The sequence below is a fragment of the Pseudorca crassidens genome, chromosome 1 (genome assembly GCF_039906515.1).
Source record: "Pseudorca crassidens isolate mPseCra1 chromosome 1, mPseCra1.hap1, whole genome shotgun sequence".
Lineage (NCBI taxonomy): Eukaryota > Metazoa > Chordata > Mammalia > Artiodactyla > Delphinidae > Pseudorca > Pseudorca crassidens.
This window is the reverse complement of record NC_090296.1, coordinates 111,775,228-111,790,988: the sequence shown is the minus strand read 5'-3', so window position 1 is coordinate 111,790,988 and position 15,761 is coordinate 111,775,228. Positions and strand designations below refer to the sequence as shown.

General features: G+C 41.5%; 1 protein-coding gene across 1 annotated transcript in view; it reads right to left on the bottom strand.

The window, feature by feature from the left end:
• Nucleotides 1-15,761, bottom strand: part of USP3 (ubiquitin specific peptidase 3) — a 214,180-nt gene that overhangs the window by 127,467 nt on the left and 70,952 nt on the right. Inside the window, exon 2 of the mRNA XM_067749616.1 lies at nucleotides 1,641-1,860. The gene's annotated coding sequence lies outside the window, so the exon portion shown is untranslated. The remainder of the gene's footprint in view (nucleotides 1-1,640; nucleotides 1,861-15,761) is intronic.

Here is a 15,761-nt window from a genome sequence, read left to right as displayed (position 1 = left end):
AACGCCAAGGGGAAAACCACTCTCGTTACAATATAACCCAGCCATGTTCCCGCCCTACCCACTTCCCCTTTCCACTTAGATAAGTCCCTTAAGCACACAGTAGCACCCGGCAAATATTTGTTGAATGTTGAATGAATGGATTGGCTCAATTTGATTCGAAAATGCCCAACTGTTGTGCAATAAAAGGAACTGAATTTGTGGCCAGGCCTTTAGCCTCCTGGGGTGGAAACATGGCAGAACCGGCCATAACAGTCACTTGGGTAGCCCAATGGAATCTTGGGAAATCGGGCACTGAAGGGACGGGAAGAGACCACGCTGGCCAGGACAGGGAACGGAGGTGGTTTTCTGAATTTAGCGAAGGCCTTCCACTATGAGATGGCTAGTGGCCCTCCATCCCCTGCTGTACGCGTCAGTGTCTGCTCCACCCCATAAGCCTGCTGGGGGCTTGCCCATGCTGGAGAGTCAAATGTCCTGTGGCCTCTGCAATGCAGAGCAAACAGCAATCAGAGCACCAAAACTGGTGTGCCAGTTTGCTTCCCCATGGGTTGGGGGGTGGGATGTACATATTGCCCTTCTCGTTTTGGCCAAAGGGCTATCATTTGGGCCTTTGGCATCTTCTTTCACTCCCCAGACACTGCACAAGTCACCTGTGGCCTGGCTGCCGTCCTGCTCTTCTCCATTTATCCTCCCCTCTGTCTCCAACATAGATCTTATCTTCCACTCCCTGCTTGCAGAATACAGTCCCAACGCCTGGCAGGGCACTCATCCTTTGCAATTTGTCCCCAACCTGAATGTCCAGCTTTACCGCCCTCGGCCACACCTAACTTCTGCCTGCTAGTGCCCTGCTCTCTCATACGTCTGGCCACTGACTGAAGGGCCTTTCCTCCTGTTGTCTGCTTGGAGGACGCTGACACCTCTTTCCAGAACCTGTTTAAATGCAGTTTTCTATGAAATGGACCCGCCAGCACCTAGCGGCTTCCTGAATACTTTCCTAGGTCTTTACGTAGCCTGGAAGTCTCCTTTTCCAACCCACAAATTCCTAGTGTCCTTCAGGACATGGCTCTAGTATTGCTTTAAAAATTTTTTTTAATTTTTTTTTTTTGGACATAGTTTCAAACTTAAAGCAAAGTTGCAAGCATAGGACAAAGAATTCTTGTACATCTTTCACCCAGATTCCCTAAATATTAATGTTTTCCCACATTTGCTTTAACCTTCTCCTCATTCTCTCTCACTCTCCCCCCCGGGTGTATAATTTTATTTTTTTCTGAACAGTTTATGAGTTATTTTCAGACATTATACCCCTCTACTGCCTCAATGTGTATGTTTTCTAAAACCAAGGAAATTCTCTTATGTAATTAGAGAATAATTATCAAAGTTAGGAAATTAACTTTGATACTAATTATCTAATATACAGATCTTATTCAGATTTCACAAATTATCCCAATAATGTCCTTAACAGTAAAGAAAATTCCCAGATCATCATTGCATGTAGTTGTTATGTCTCTTTAGTATTCTTTAATCTACAACAGTTCCCTGTTCTTTTTTTTTTGCTCTTTCATGACAATTGACATTTTTGAAGTATCTAGGCCAGTTATTTTGTGGAAAGTACCTCATTTTAGGTTTGTCTGATATTTCCTTACCTTGGGTTCATGCTGTGCAGACTTGGCCAGGGTAGCCAGAGGTGATGCTGGGTTCATCTCAGGGTATCATATCAGGAGCTGTATGATGTCACTTTGTCCCATTTCTGGCGATGTTAACATCGGTCAGTTGGTTGATTTGTTGATATGTCTGACTCCTCCCCTGGCCCATGAGGCCCTTCTCAAGGTCAAGGAGGAACTCAGCCTTCGTGGCAGCTGGTACCTGAGGATATGGAGATATAGGGAAGTGAGAAGCACACACCAACTGATCCCCTCCCATGTGCCCAGCTCTGTGGCCACTTCTCATCTAAGCCTCACAGCAACCCTATAATTTAGTAGTTGTGCTCATTTTACAGCTGTGTTCAGAGAAGATGAAGAATTTGCCTGAGGACACTTGACTGGTAAGTAGCAGATCCAGATTCAAATCCACGTCTTCCTCTTCCCATAACATTTAGGCACTGGAGACAATAGATGGTCAACAACATGACTGGATATTTTTTAAACTTAAACAGAAAAATCTAACACCAAGACCATTGGAAAACTGAATACTCTCCTACATCAATGAGGATGCTTTTTATTCATTTATCCCTTCAACAAATATTTATGGTGGGTCTGCTACGTACCAGGCAGTGTCATAGATCATACAGATACAGTAGTAAACAAATAGCCTACATTCTAGTGGGACTCTGCAAATACCAGCAAATCCAGCTAAAGTGCTTGAACAATAACAAGAAGGCTAGTAGTAGAGCACCTTCAGGGGTGATTCATTCAGCAGTTCAAAGATGTCATGGCTAAGATTTTTATTCCCTGAAATTCCCTTAGCTTTCCCTTTGGGGATGCAAGATGTTTGCCTTTAGTTTTTTTTTTAAATAAATTTATTTATTTGTTTTTGGCTGTGTTGGGTCTTCGTTTCTGTGCGAGGGCTTTCTCTAGTTGCGGCGAGCGGGGGCCACTCTTCATCGCGGTGCGCAGGCCCCTCACTGTCGCCTCCTCTCTTGTTGCGGAGCACAGGCTCCAGACACGCAGGCTCAGCAGTCGTGGCTCACAGGCCCAGTTGCTCCGTGGCAGGTGGGATCCTCCCAGACCAGGGCTCGAACCTGTGTCCCCCTGCATTAGCAGGCAGATTCTCAACCACTGTGCCACCAGGGAAGCCCTTGCCTTTAGTTTTAAGCAAGATATCCTCAAAGGAAACAAAGGGGATGTTCCTGTCATGGTCCCTTTAGATGGGAAAAGAAAGGCTTGCTATAATCTTCCCAGCCAACTTCCCTTCCACCTCCCTGGCCTGAACTACATCGCCAGCTGATGCAGATCCACCCCTTGGCCAGAGGGATAAGCTGCCATGTCTGGCTCAGGGAATCTAGATTTGCTCTGCTACCATCCAGATCACCTCCAGGTTCAGCCTTCCCCAAACTACTTCGTTGTCAGAAGAGTAGGAGGAGAGTGAAAAAAACCCTGCAATTTTCTTCAAAGAAGCAAAGAGGGGGAAAAGGTGTTTCCCTCATTTACAGAATATTTACAGACTCTTGTCTTGTTTATGCAAATACAAGTTTGTGTCATTGCTATTCCTTATAGAATCCTCCCTCATGATCCACGGGTTATTGGTTCCAGCATCCCCGTGGATAGCAAAATTCGAGGATGCTCAAGTCTCTTACATAAAATGAATTGACTTTGGAACCCACAGACAGGGAGGGCCAACTGTATTCATTATATCAAGTTCTACTTCATTTTCCTTATTAAGTCATATAATGTCTCTCTTTATCTATCCCTGTATCTCTTGTCTCATTCCAAAATAAGGTCCCTTTTTGTAAAGGTACAGAATCTTAGCCAGGGGAGGTTTAAAAATATTTAATAACTGGTTCTAGGATGTGTACTGACCACTGCACAGTGTACGGTCCTGGAGGGTCCTTCTGCACCAGGCAATTTCACATTTAGTTGATGGATGGGGAGATCTAGGAAGACCCTAGTGGAGGGGTCAGGGAGGCTGGGGGGGACACTCAGTCCCTACTATTTGCCAACTGATATGGAATTACTTAAGAATTTTTTTAAATTTATTTTTTATTGAGGTATAATTGATCTATAACATTAGTTTTATGTGTACAATATGATTCGATATTTGTATACATTGTGAAATGATCACCATAATAAGTCTAGTTAACATGTGTTACCTTACTTAGTTACTAGTTTTATCTTTTTTTTTTTGCCTTGTGATGAGAACTTTTAAGATCTACTCTCTTAGCAACTTTCAAGTATGCAAGATAGTGTTAGCAACTACAGTCACCATGCCATGTGTTACATCCTGGTGACTTATTTTATAGCTGGAAGTTTGTACCTTTTGACCCCCTGCACTCATTTTGCCCACCGCCCCCAACTCCCACCTCTGGCAACCACCAATCTGTTCTCTGTGTCTATAAGCTTGGGTTATTTGTTTTTGTTCTTTAGATTCCACATATGAGATCACGTGGTATTTGTCTTTGTCTGATTTACTTCACTTAGCGTAATGTCCTCAAGGTCCATCCATGTTGTCCTACATCCATGTTGTCCTAAATGCCAAGATTTCATTTTCTATGGCTGAATAACAGTCCATTTTATATATATATATATATATTGCATCTTCTTTATTCATTCATCCATCAATGGATATTTGGGTTATTTCCATGTCCTGACTACTATAAGTAATGCAATAAACATGGAGGTGCAAGTATCTTATCAACTTAGTGTTTTCATTTTCTTTGGATATATACACAGAAGTGGAATTGTTGGATCATATGGTAGTTCTGTTTTTAGTTTTCTAAGGAACCTCCATACTGTTCTCCGTAGAGGGTGTATCAATTTACATTCCCACCAACAGTCCACAAGAGCTCCCTTTTTTCCACATCCTCACCAATACTTATTTCTTGTCTTTTTAATAACAGCCATTCTGATAGGTGTGAGGTGATATCTCATTTTGATTTTGATTTTCATTTCCCCAATGATTAGTGATGTGAAGCATCTTTTCATTGGCCACCCGTATGTCTTCTTTGGAAAAATGTCTACTCATCTCTGCCCATTTTAAAATCAGTTTGTTTGCATTTTTCTATTAAGTTGTATGAGTTCTTTAAATATTCTGGATACTAACCCCTTACCAGATATGTGATTTGCAAATATTGTCTGCCATTCAGTAGGTTGCCTTTTCATTTTGTTGACTGTTTCCTTTGCTGTGCAGAAGCATTTTAGTTTGATACAGTCCCACTTGTTTATTTTTGCTTTTATTACTTTTTCTATTTTAATATTTTAATGTCCAGTATGATAGTGCCCGTGTGATGTGCTGGACATCGGCTCCAATCTTCACAATGACCATTCTCAGTGTCAGTGTAATGACTACAGCAAGATCCTCCCAGCTTCTGCCCGTGGTGAAGCATTTGGGCCACTTCCAGTTTTAAATGCAATATGAAGCTCAGATCTAAACATCTCTGTATGCACCTTTTTTTTTTTTATATTTCAAAATACATAAAATGTATATATTTATAAATATATATTGCATATTTTTGTTTCCTTGGAACACATTTCCCAAAGTGGTATTTCAAGGTCAAAGGATAGGATCAATTTGATAATTTGCATGGTGATTTGAAAAGCATTTAAGGGACTTCCCTGGTGGCACAGTGGTTAAGAATCCGCCTGCCACTGCAGGAGACATGGGTTCGAGCCCTGGTCCGGGAAGATCCCACATGCCACGGAGCAACTAAGCCCGTGCGCCACAGCTACGGAGTTCGTGTGCCACAACTACTGAAGCCTGCGTGCATAGAGCCCGTGCTCTGTAACAAGAGAAGCCACCAAAATGAGAAGCCCGCGCACCACAACGAAGAGTAGCCCCCGCTTGCTGCAACTAGAGAAGGCCCGTGTGCAGCAACGAAGACCCAACACAGCCAAAAATAAATAAACAAAAAGCATTTAACTTAGCAGAAATTGTACGGTAGACTTGTTCACAAAACTTCAAAAAATGAAAGCCTATTTGTTGGTTACTCCTGACAAGTATAAATGGTGGAAATTAATAATTAGGCATCATTATGCAGAAATTCCCTTCCTTAGCGCAGGAACTATATTTCTGGTTAAGAAGTTCTTGCAATTGATTAGAATTAAAATTGGGAAATAAGCAGACTTTCAACAACAACAATAAATGAATGAATGAATAAATAGCATTTAACCAAAGGTTTAGAAACATCCTTGCCTACTTTTTCAGACTACTGTTGCCAGGGGACCGGAAGGCACATGGTGTAATGGAAAGAGGGTGGGCACTGGAGTAAGGAGAGCTGGGCTCAGCTCTGAGCAATGTTACTCTACTAGGGGTTGGGGACTTGGCAGTCTCTTAGCTTGTCTGGGCCTTGGTTTCCCCAAGTGTAAAATGGGGGAGATGCCATCTCTCACAGCACCAGGCACAGCAGGCACTGATTGCCTCCATCTGTTCCTGACTTTGGCCCGAGGCCTGGCCACCCTTGTCACGCCCTCACCATGGGCGGACTCTGAATGATGAACTGTCAAAGGGCCCTTCGCCGTAAGGAAGCGCGTAGGCTGCCACCTCCTGGTGTAAAGAGTTAGTGTCCAGATGACTTTGGGGATCAAGCTGCTCCCCCTTGTGTCCCGGTGAGGATCTGCCCCAAGGGTGAAGCTGCCAAAGAAAAGGAAGGTTCTTCCCACCTAGACTGGCCCTGGTGTCGGTGGTGGCTTTAAAGTGAGGTCCTCCTTCTGCCAGTGCAACTCTGGGGGAGAGATGATGCGGGGTTTTGAAAAGCTGCCTGTAAAGGAAGCTATTTTTACTTTTGGAGACTGTGAAGGTGCTGGTAAAGGCATCTTGGCAAAAGCAGGAGGCCTTTATCAGTGATTTATTAAACCCTGTTTAGAAAGGCTGACAGCAGTGGTCAATCAGCCCACAAATACTTACAGGGCACCTACCACGTCCCAGACATGTGCTTTGATAAACAACCTTGAACAAGACAGGCAGGGTCCCTGCTCTCCTTGTCTAGTGGGGAAGTTTAGGAATAAGATTCTTTTTTAACTGATATACTTTCTTCTACTTATTTAATTGAAGACAAAATGACATCTAAGCTGAAAAACTTAAAACACAGTATTTCACCTTCCAAACACTGTAGCTATTTTTATTTCAACACCTTCCAGCCCTTGTACACTTGTGTGCACATTTTTACAGAGCTATAATCATAACACCTGGTATTCTGAAGTTAGACACGTTTCACTCCCAATAAACACTTCTCTGTTGCTACTTGATCTTCATAATTATCCTTATAGCTCTATAAGAGACAAGTGTGTACCTGTATCATAATCTATGTAGCAAGTCCCCTAAGCTTAGACTCATAATTTTTTTCTTTTCTTGCTATAATAGATATTGCTGACGTTAACTTCTTCATGCAGATTTTTATCGCATTCCTTCTCAATGATCATGAACATGGTTCATCCTGTGTGTTGCCATATTGCTTCCCAAAAGAGCTGTTACTAATTTACAATACAATGCCACCAATATTATATCCGTGAGTCACTTTTGCTGCAACATCAGGTACATTGAATATTGTTGCTTTTACACATTTTTGAGAATTACATTTTTTTTTTTTTTGCGGTACGCAGGCCTCTCACTGTCGTGGCCTCTCCCATTGTGGAGCACAGGCTCCAGACGCGCAGGCTCAGCGGCCATGGCTCACGGGCCCAGCCGTTCCGCGGCCTGTGGGATCTTCCCGGACCGGGGCACGAACCCGCGTCCCCTGCATCGGCAGGCGGGCTCCCAACCACTGCACCACCAGGGAAGCCCGAGAATTACATTTTTAAATGGGGTCCCAAATTTCCTTTAATCTGCATTTCTCTGGATACCAGTAGGCAGGTTCTTTTTTGCACGTGACTATTTATAATTGCCCATGTGAAATGTCTGTTCATATTGTGGTTAAAATTTTGAATGAGTGTCTTGTTTGATGTCTTTTCCTAGAGAACAGCAATAGAAGATTGCAGTATTGCAGCCCAGGATGTGAGAAAGGTACTTACTGCTTTAATAACTGGGTTAATAACTCCTAATGGGGTCTTCCTAAGAAAGCTCTGCTGTTTCAGAATCTAAAGTGCAAGTCTCTTCTGCTGCCCAGAGCTACAAAGTGAGAAAAGAGATTCTGTAACCCTTGGCTGTGCTTGACTCGGTAGTGGAAATGCCATGATTTCCCACTGTTTATGAAAAAGAGTTGGACATCAGCCTAGGTTACAATAATGCAAATGAAAATTATGTGACTGGAGAGTTAATTTGTTTCCTAGTGACTCTGAAGAAATACAGAGTGTCCTTGAGGTTGGAAGGGTCCATGGTCCAAACCCCTGGCCTGGAGAAGTGAAGTGACTTGCCTAAACTCACACAGCAAACTAGACCCCCAGCTACTGACTCCCCTTGCATCTTTCCTGTGTCCTGAATGTAAATGAACCTGTGATTCCCTCCTTCCTGACCCTTCCCTACCCCCTGCATGGAAATTGGCCACCTCCCAGCCTGGATGATTTCTGGAGCACAGCTCTGGGAATGCTTTCTGTGCTGGGAGTTAGTTTCCTTTTTCTACATAGCTTCCAACAAGAACTCCGGGCCTTTCCTCTCTAACTCAAAGTATTGCACCATGCAGGGTTCTGAGCAGTAGCTAAAATATTTTTCCAGAGCACAAGTCCTTCTTCTGAAAGCAGACAGCAAATGTTAGAAATGGGACCTGTGTGAGGGTGAGCTATTCTGACTGTCGGTAAGGCTTTTTGGTTTAATCTATCACTACTTTTTTCTGGAATGATTAGATGATGGGAAATAACATTTCATTAACACATACCCTGTAGTAGGCACTACCTCATTTAATTTCTTAAAAACACCTATGGAGTAACAGATTTGGAAAGGAGGCTCAGAGAGGTTAAGTAACTAATTCGACCAGCTCCCAAAGCGAAGATGTCACTGTCTCACTGATTCTCAATGAGGAATGGAACGGCCAATCAGAATCACCTGGGAGCTTTTTCAAACTACTCATATATGTTTCCCATTGAGAACAACTGCACCCTATAGGGCCATCTGTAGGATTTGTGTGCCCAGGGCGCCATCCCACAGATGTTCAAGCCTGGACAGGTGTCAACAAACTGATGACGTATTGTAGTCAGCACTCTGCCACTGTGGGTCCCGCATCCGCCAATACAGAGGGCTGACTGTACTTTGCAATTTTATATGAGGGACCTGAGGATCCGCAGATTTTGGTATTCTGGCGGAGGGGGGGATGGTGGTTCTAGAACCAATCCCCTGCAGATACTGAGGGTCAACTGTAGTAGGCGGGAGATAGAAATCCATGTAGAGGGGCTGTAACAAAGACAAGGAAAATGAGTGTCTGGAACAATTCCTTAGAGAAGAAGAAATAGAAGACTCCTACTGATTGGGACACAGGGGAATATAACTCAGGACCAGAGAAGAGAGTAGTCTTCGAAGGGGAGTGCAAGGGGCCAGGGCCCAGGGCAGGCTGACCCACTCCCAGGAAAGATGTGGTGGGAGGGAGGTGTGGTGCAGGATGTGGGGCAGAATCTCTGTCTACCACACTCAACAGAGAGGCAGCAGCTGAGGTAAGAGGAGCACTTGACCAGGAGTTCTTAGACACAATCCTGGCTGTGTGTCTTCAGGCAAGTCACATTACCTCTCTGTGACATGGTTTCTTTCTCTTCACAACAGGCATAAAAATAACCTTCTCTGGCTACCTCTCAGGGGCATTATGGGAACTGACAGAGTTAACTTATATTAAAGTTTTTATAAATTGTGAAACACTGTGAAAAATTCACAGAGGGGCTACTAGGGTATAGCAGTAAGTTCTAATTCATTGTCATGCACAATTTCAGCCCCTCAGTTTGTTCTTTGCTATATTTTGTTGGCAGCATTTGTGCAGTAAATCCTGGAATGGGGAAAGCCCCCTGTGTTAATGTCCCCTGATCTTATTGTACCTGCAGCCCAGCTAGTATGAATTTCAGCTACATAGAAAATACCTTCTGATAGTGGTCTGACTGCCCTTTAAAAAACCCAGGTCTTGTTCTTAAAAGAGAGGTTTTTTTTTTTTTTTGACAAAAAGTTCACTCATACAAGAATATATATATAACATGTAAGTACAATTTAAAGAATAATAAAACAAATCGCATACAAAGCTTAAGGAAAAATGTCACCTGCAATGCTCCCACTTATCCTTTGCTGCTGCATTCTCTTCACTCTACTGTCCTCATTTCCTGTTCATCATTCTCTTGCTTTTAAGAAATAGCTTTACTGCAATCTACAGATTCAATGCAATCCCTATCAAACTACCAATGGCATTTTTCACAGAACTACAACAAAAAATTTCACAATTTGTATGGAAACACAAAAGACCCCGAATAGCCAAAGCAATCTTGAGAAAGGAAAATGGAGCTGGAGGAATCAGACTCCCTGACTTCAGACTATACTAAAAAGCTACAGTAATCAAGACAGTATGGTACTGGCATAAAAACAGAAATATAAATCAATGGAACAGGATAGAAAGCCCAGAGATAAACCCACACACATATGGTCACCTTATTTTTGATAAAGGAGGCAAGAATATACAATGGAGAAAAGACAGCCTCTTCAATAAGTGGTGCTGGGAAAACTGGACAACTACATGTAAAAGAATGAAATTAGAACACTCCCTAACACCATACACAAAAATAAACTCAAAATGGATTAAAGACCTAAATGTAAGGCCAGACACTATAAAACTCTTAGAGGAAAACACAGGCAGAATACTCCTTGACATAAATCACAGCAAGATCCTTTGTGACCCACCTCCTAGAGAAATGGAAATAAAAACAAAAATAAACAAATGGGACCTAATGAAACTTAAAGCTTTTGCACAGCAAAGGAAACCATAAACAAGACGAAAAGACAACCCTCAGAATGGGAGAAAATATTTGCAAATGAAGCAAGTGACAAAGGATTAATCTCCAAAACATACAAGCAGCTCATGCAGCTCAATATTAAAAAAACAAACAACCCGATCCAGACAGACTGGGTCAAGATGGTGGAGTAGAAGGACGTGCGCTCACTCCCTCTTGCGAGAGAACCGGAATAACAACTAACTGCTGAACAATAATCGACAGGAAGACACTGGAACTCAGCAAAAAGATACCCCGCATCCAAAGAAGAAGCCATAATGAGACGGTATGAGGGGCGCAATCACAATAAAATCAAATCCCGTAACTGGTGGGTGGGTGACTCACAAACTGGAGAACACTTATATCACAAAAGTCCACCCACTGGAGTGAAGGTTCTGAGACCCACATCAGGCTTCCCAACCTGGGGGTCCAGCAATGGGAGGAGGAATTTCTAGAGAATCAGACTTTGAAGGCTAGTGGGATTTGACTGCAGGACTTTGACAGGACTGCGGGAAACAGAGACTCCACTCTTGGAGGGCGCACACAAAGAAGTGTGTGCATCGGGACCCAGGGGAAGGAGCAGTGACCCCATAGGAGACTGAACCAGACCTAGCTGCTAGTGTTGGAGGGTCTCCTGCAGAGGCGGGGGGCAGCTGTGGCTCACCACAAGGACAAGGACATTGGCAGCAGAAGCTATGGGAAGTACTCCTTAAGGTGAGCTCTCCCAGAGTTTGCCATCAGCCCCACCAAAGAGCCCAGGTAGGCGCCAGTGTTGGGTTGCCTCCGGCAAAACAACCAACAGGGAGGGAACCCAGCCCCATGCATCAACAGTCAAGCCAACTAAAGTTTTACTGAGCTCTGCCCACCAGAGCAACAGTCAGCTCTACCCACCACCAGTCCCTCCCATCAGAAAACTAGCACAAGCCTCTCAGGTAGCCTCATCCACCAGAGGGTAGACAGCAGAAGCAAGAAGAGCTACAATCCTGCAGCCTGTGGAACAAAAACCACATTCACAGAAAGACAGACAAGATGAAAATGCAGAGGGCTATGTACCAGATGAAGGGACAAGATAAAACCCCAGAAAAACAACTAAATGAAGTGCAGATAGGCAACCTTCCAGAAAAAGAATTCAGAATAATGATAGTGAAGATGATCCAGGACCTCAGAAAAAGAATGGAGGCAAAGACCGAGAAGATGTAAGAAAGGTTTAACAAAGACCTAGGAGAACTAAAGAACAAACACCTAGAAGAATTAAAGAACAAACAAACAAGAGATGAACAATACAATAACTGAAATGAAAACTACACTAGAAGGAATCAATAGCAGAATAACTGAGGAAGAAGAATGGATCAGTGACCTGGAAGACAGAATGGTGGAATGCACTGCCACAGAACAGAATAAAGAAAAAAGAATGAAAAGAAATGAAGACAGCCTAAGAGACCTCTGGGACAACATTAAAGGCAACAACATTCACATTATAGGGGTCCCAGAAGGAGAAGAGAGAGAGAAAGGACCCGAGAAAATATTTAGAGATTATAGTCAAAAACTTCCCTAACATGGGAAGGGAAATAGCCACCAAGTCCAGGAAGCACAGAGAGACCCATACAGAATAAACCCAAAGAGAAACACGCCGAGACACACGGTAATCAAACTGGCAAAAATTAAAGACAAAGAAAAATTATTGAAAGCAGCAAGAGAAAAACAACAAATAACATACAAGGGAACTCCCATAAGGTTAACAGATGATTTCTCAGCAGAAACTTTACAAGCCATAAGGGAGTGGCGTGATATATTTAAAGTGATGAAAGGGAAGAACATACAACCAAGATTACTCCACCCAGCAAGGAACTCATTCAGATTCGACGGAGAAAGCAAAAGCTTTACAGACAAGCAAAAGCTAAGAGAATTCAGCACTACCAAACCAGCTCTACAACAAATGCTAAAGGAACTACTCTAAGTGGGAAACACAAGAGAAGAAAAGGACTTACAAAAACAAACCTAAAACAAGAAAATGGTCACAGGAACATACATATCAATAAGTACCTTAAACGTGAATGGATTAAATGCTCCAACCAAAAGACACAGGCTTGCTGAATGGGTACAAAAACAAGACTCATCAATATGCCTTCTACAAGAGACCCACTTCAGACCTAGGGACACGTACAGACTGAAAGTGAGGGGATGGAAAAAGATATTCCATGCAAATGGAAATCAAAAGAAAGATGGAGTAGCAATACTCATATCAGATAATATATACTTTAAAATAAAGACTGTTACAAGAGACAAGGAAGGACACTACATAAGGGTCAAGGGATCAATCCAAGAAGAAGACATAACAATCATAAATATATATGCACCCAACATAGGAGCACATCTAAACATAAGGCAACTGCTAACAGCTATAAAAGAGGAAATCGACAGTAACACAATAAGAGTGGGGGACTTTAACACCTCACTTACACCAATGAACAGATCATCCAAAATGAAAATAAATAAGGAAACAGAAGCTTTAAATCACACAATAGACCAGATAGATTTAGCAGATAGATTTAATTGATATTTATAGGACATGCCATCCAAAACCAGCAGATTACACTTTCTTCTCAAGTGTGCACAGAACATTCTCCAGGATAGATCACATCTTGGGGCACAAATCAAGCCACAGTAAATTTAAGAAGATTGAAATCATATCAAGCATCTTCTCTGACCACAATGCTATGAGATTAGAAATGAATTACGGGAAAAAAATGTAAAATACACAAACACATGGTGGCTAAACCATACGTTACTAAATAACCAAGAGATCACTGAAGAAATCAAAGAGGAAATCAAAAAATACCTAGAGACAAATGACAATGAAAACACAATGATCCAAAACCTATGGGATGAAGCAAAATCACTTCTAAGAGGGAAGTTTATAGCTATACAAGCCTACCTCAAGAAACAAGAAAAATCTCAAACAATCTAACCTTACACTTAAAGGATCTAGAGAAAGAAGAACAAACAAAACCCAAAGTTAGTAAAAGGAAATAAATCATAAAGTTCAGAGCAGAAATAAATGAAATAGAAACAAAGAAAACAATAGCAAAGATCAATAAAACTAAAAGCTGGTTCTTTGAGAAGACAAACAAAATTGATAAACCATTAGCCAGACTCATCAAAAGGGAGAGGACTCAAATCAATAAAATTAGAAATGAAAAACGAGAAGTTACAACAGACACCACAGAAATACAAAGCATCCTAAGAAACTACTACAAGCAACTCTTTGCTAATAAAATGGACAACCTGGAAGAAATGGACAAATTCTTAGAAAAGTATAACCTTCCAAGACTGAACGAGGAAGAAATACAAAATATGAACAGACCAATCACAAGTAATGAAACTGAAACTGTGATTAAAAATATTCTAACAAACAAAAGTCCAGGACCACATGGGTTCACAGGTGAATCCTATCAAACATTTAGAGAAGAGCCAACACCCATCCTTCTCAAATGCTTCCAAAATATTGCGGAGGAAGGAACACTCCCAAACTCATTCTATGAGGCTACCATGACCCAAAACCAGACAAAGATACTACAAAAAAAGAAAATTACAGACCGGTATCACTGATGAATATAGATGCAAAAATTCTCAACAAAATACTAGCAAACAGAATCCAACAACACATTAAAAAGATCATACACCATGATCAAGTGGGATTTATCCCAGGGATGCAGGATTCTTCAATATACATAAATCAATCAATGTGATATACCATATTAACAAATTGAAGAATAAAAACCATATGATCATCTCAATAGATGCAGAAAAAGCTTTTGACAAAATTCAACACCCATTTATGATAAAAACTCTCCAGAAAGTGGGCATAGAGGGAACCTACCTCAACATAATTAAGGCCATATATGACAAACCAACAGCAAACATCATTCTCAATGGTGAAAAACTGAAAGCATTTCCTCTAAGTTCAGGAACGAGACAAGGATGTCCACTCTCACCACTATTATTAAACACAGTTTTGCAAGTCCTAGCCACAGCAATCAGAGAAGAAAAAGAAATAAAAGCAATACAAATTGGAAAAGAAGAAGGAAAACTGTCACTGTTTGCAGACGACATGACAGTATACATAGAGAATCCTCAAGATGCCACCTTAAAACTACTAGGGCTAATCAATGAATTTGGTAAAGTTGCAGGATACAAAATTAATGCACAGAAATCTCTGGCATTCCTATACACTAATGATGAAAAATCCAAAAGAGAAATTAAGGAAACACTCCCATTTACCACTGCAACAGAAAGAATAAAATACCTAGGAATAAACCTACCTAGGGAGACAAAAGACCTGTATGCGGAAAACTATAAGACACTGATGAAAGAAATTAAAGATGATACCAACAGATGGAGAGATATACCATGTTCTTGGATTGGAAGAATCAATATTGTGAAAATGACTCTACTACCCAAGGAATCTACAGATTCCATGCAATCCCTATCAAATTACCAATGGCATTTTTTACGGAGCTAGAACAAAAAAATCATAAAATTTGTATGGAGACACAAAAGACCCCAAATAGCCAAAGCAGTCTTGAGGGAAAAAAACGGAGCTGGAGGAATCAGACTCCCTGACTTCAGACTATACTACAAAGCTACAGTAATCAAGGCAATATGGTACTGGCACAAAAACAGAAACATAGATCAATAGAACAAGGTAGAAAGCCCAGAGATAAACCCACACACCTATGGTCAACTAATCTATGACAAAGGAGGCAAGGATACACAATGGAGAAAAGACAGTCTCTTCAATAAGTGGTGCTGGAAAAACTGAACAGCTACATGTAAAAGAATGAAATTAGAACACTCCCTAACACCATACACAAAAATAAACTCAAGAAGGATTAGAGACCTTAATGTAAGACCGGACCCTATAAAACTCTTAGAGGAAAACACAGGAAGAACACTATTTGACATAAATCACAGCAAGATCCTTTGTGACCCACCTCCTAGAGTAATGGAAATAAAAACAAAAATAAGCAAACGGGACCTAATGAGACTTCCAGCTTTTGCACAGCAAAGGAAACCATAAACAAGATGAAAAGACAACCCTCAGAATGGGAGAAAATATTTGCAAACAAATCAATGGACAAAGGATTAATCTCCAAAATATATAAACAGCTCATGCAGCTCAATATTAGAAAAACAAACAACCCAGTCCAAAAATGGGCAGAAGACCTA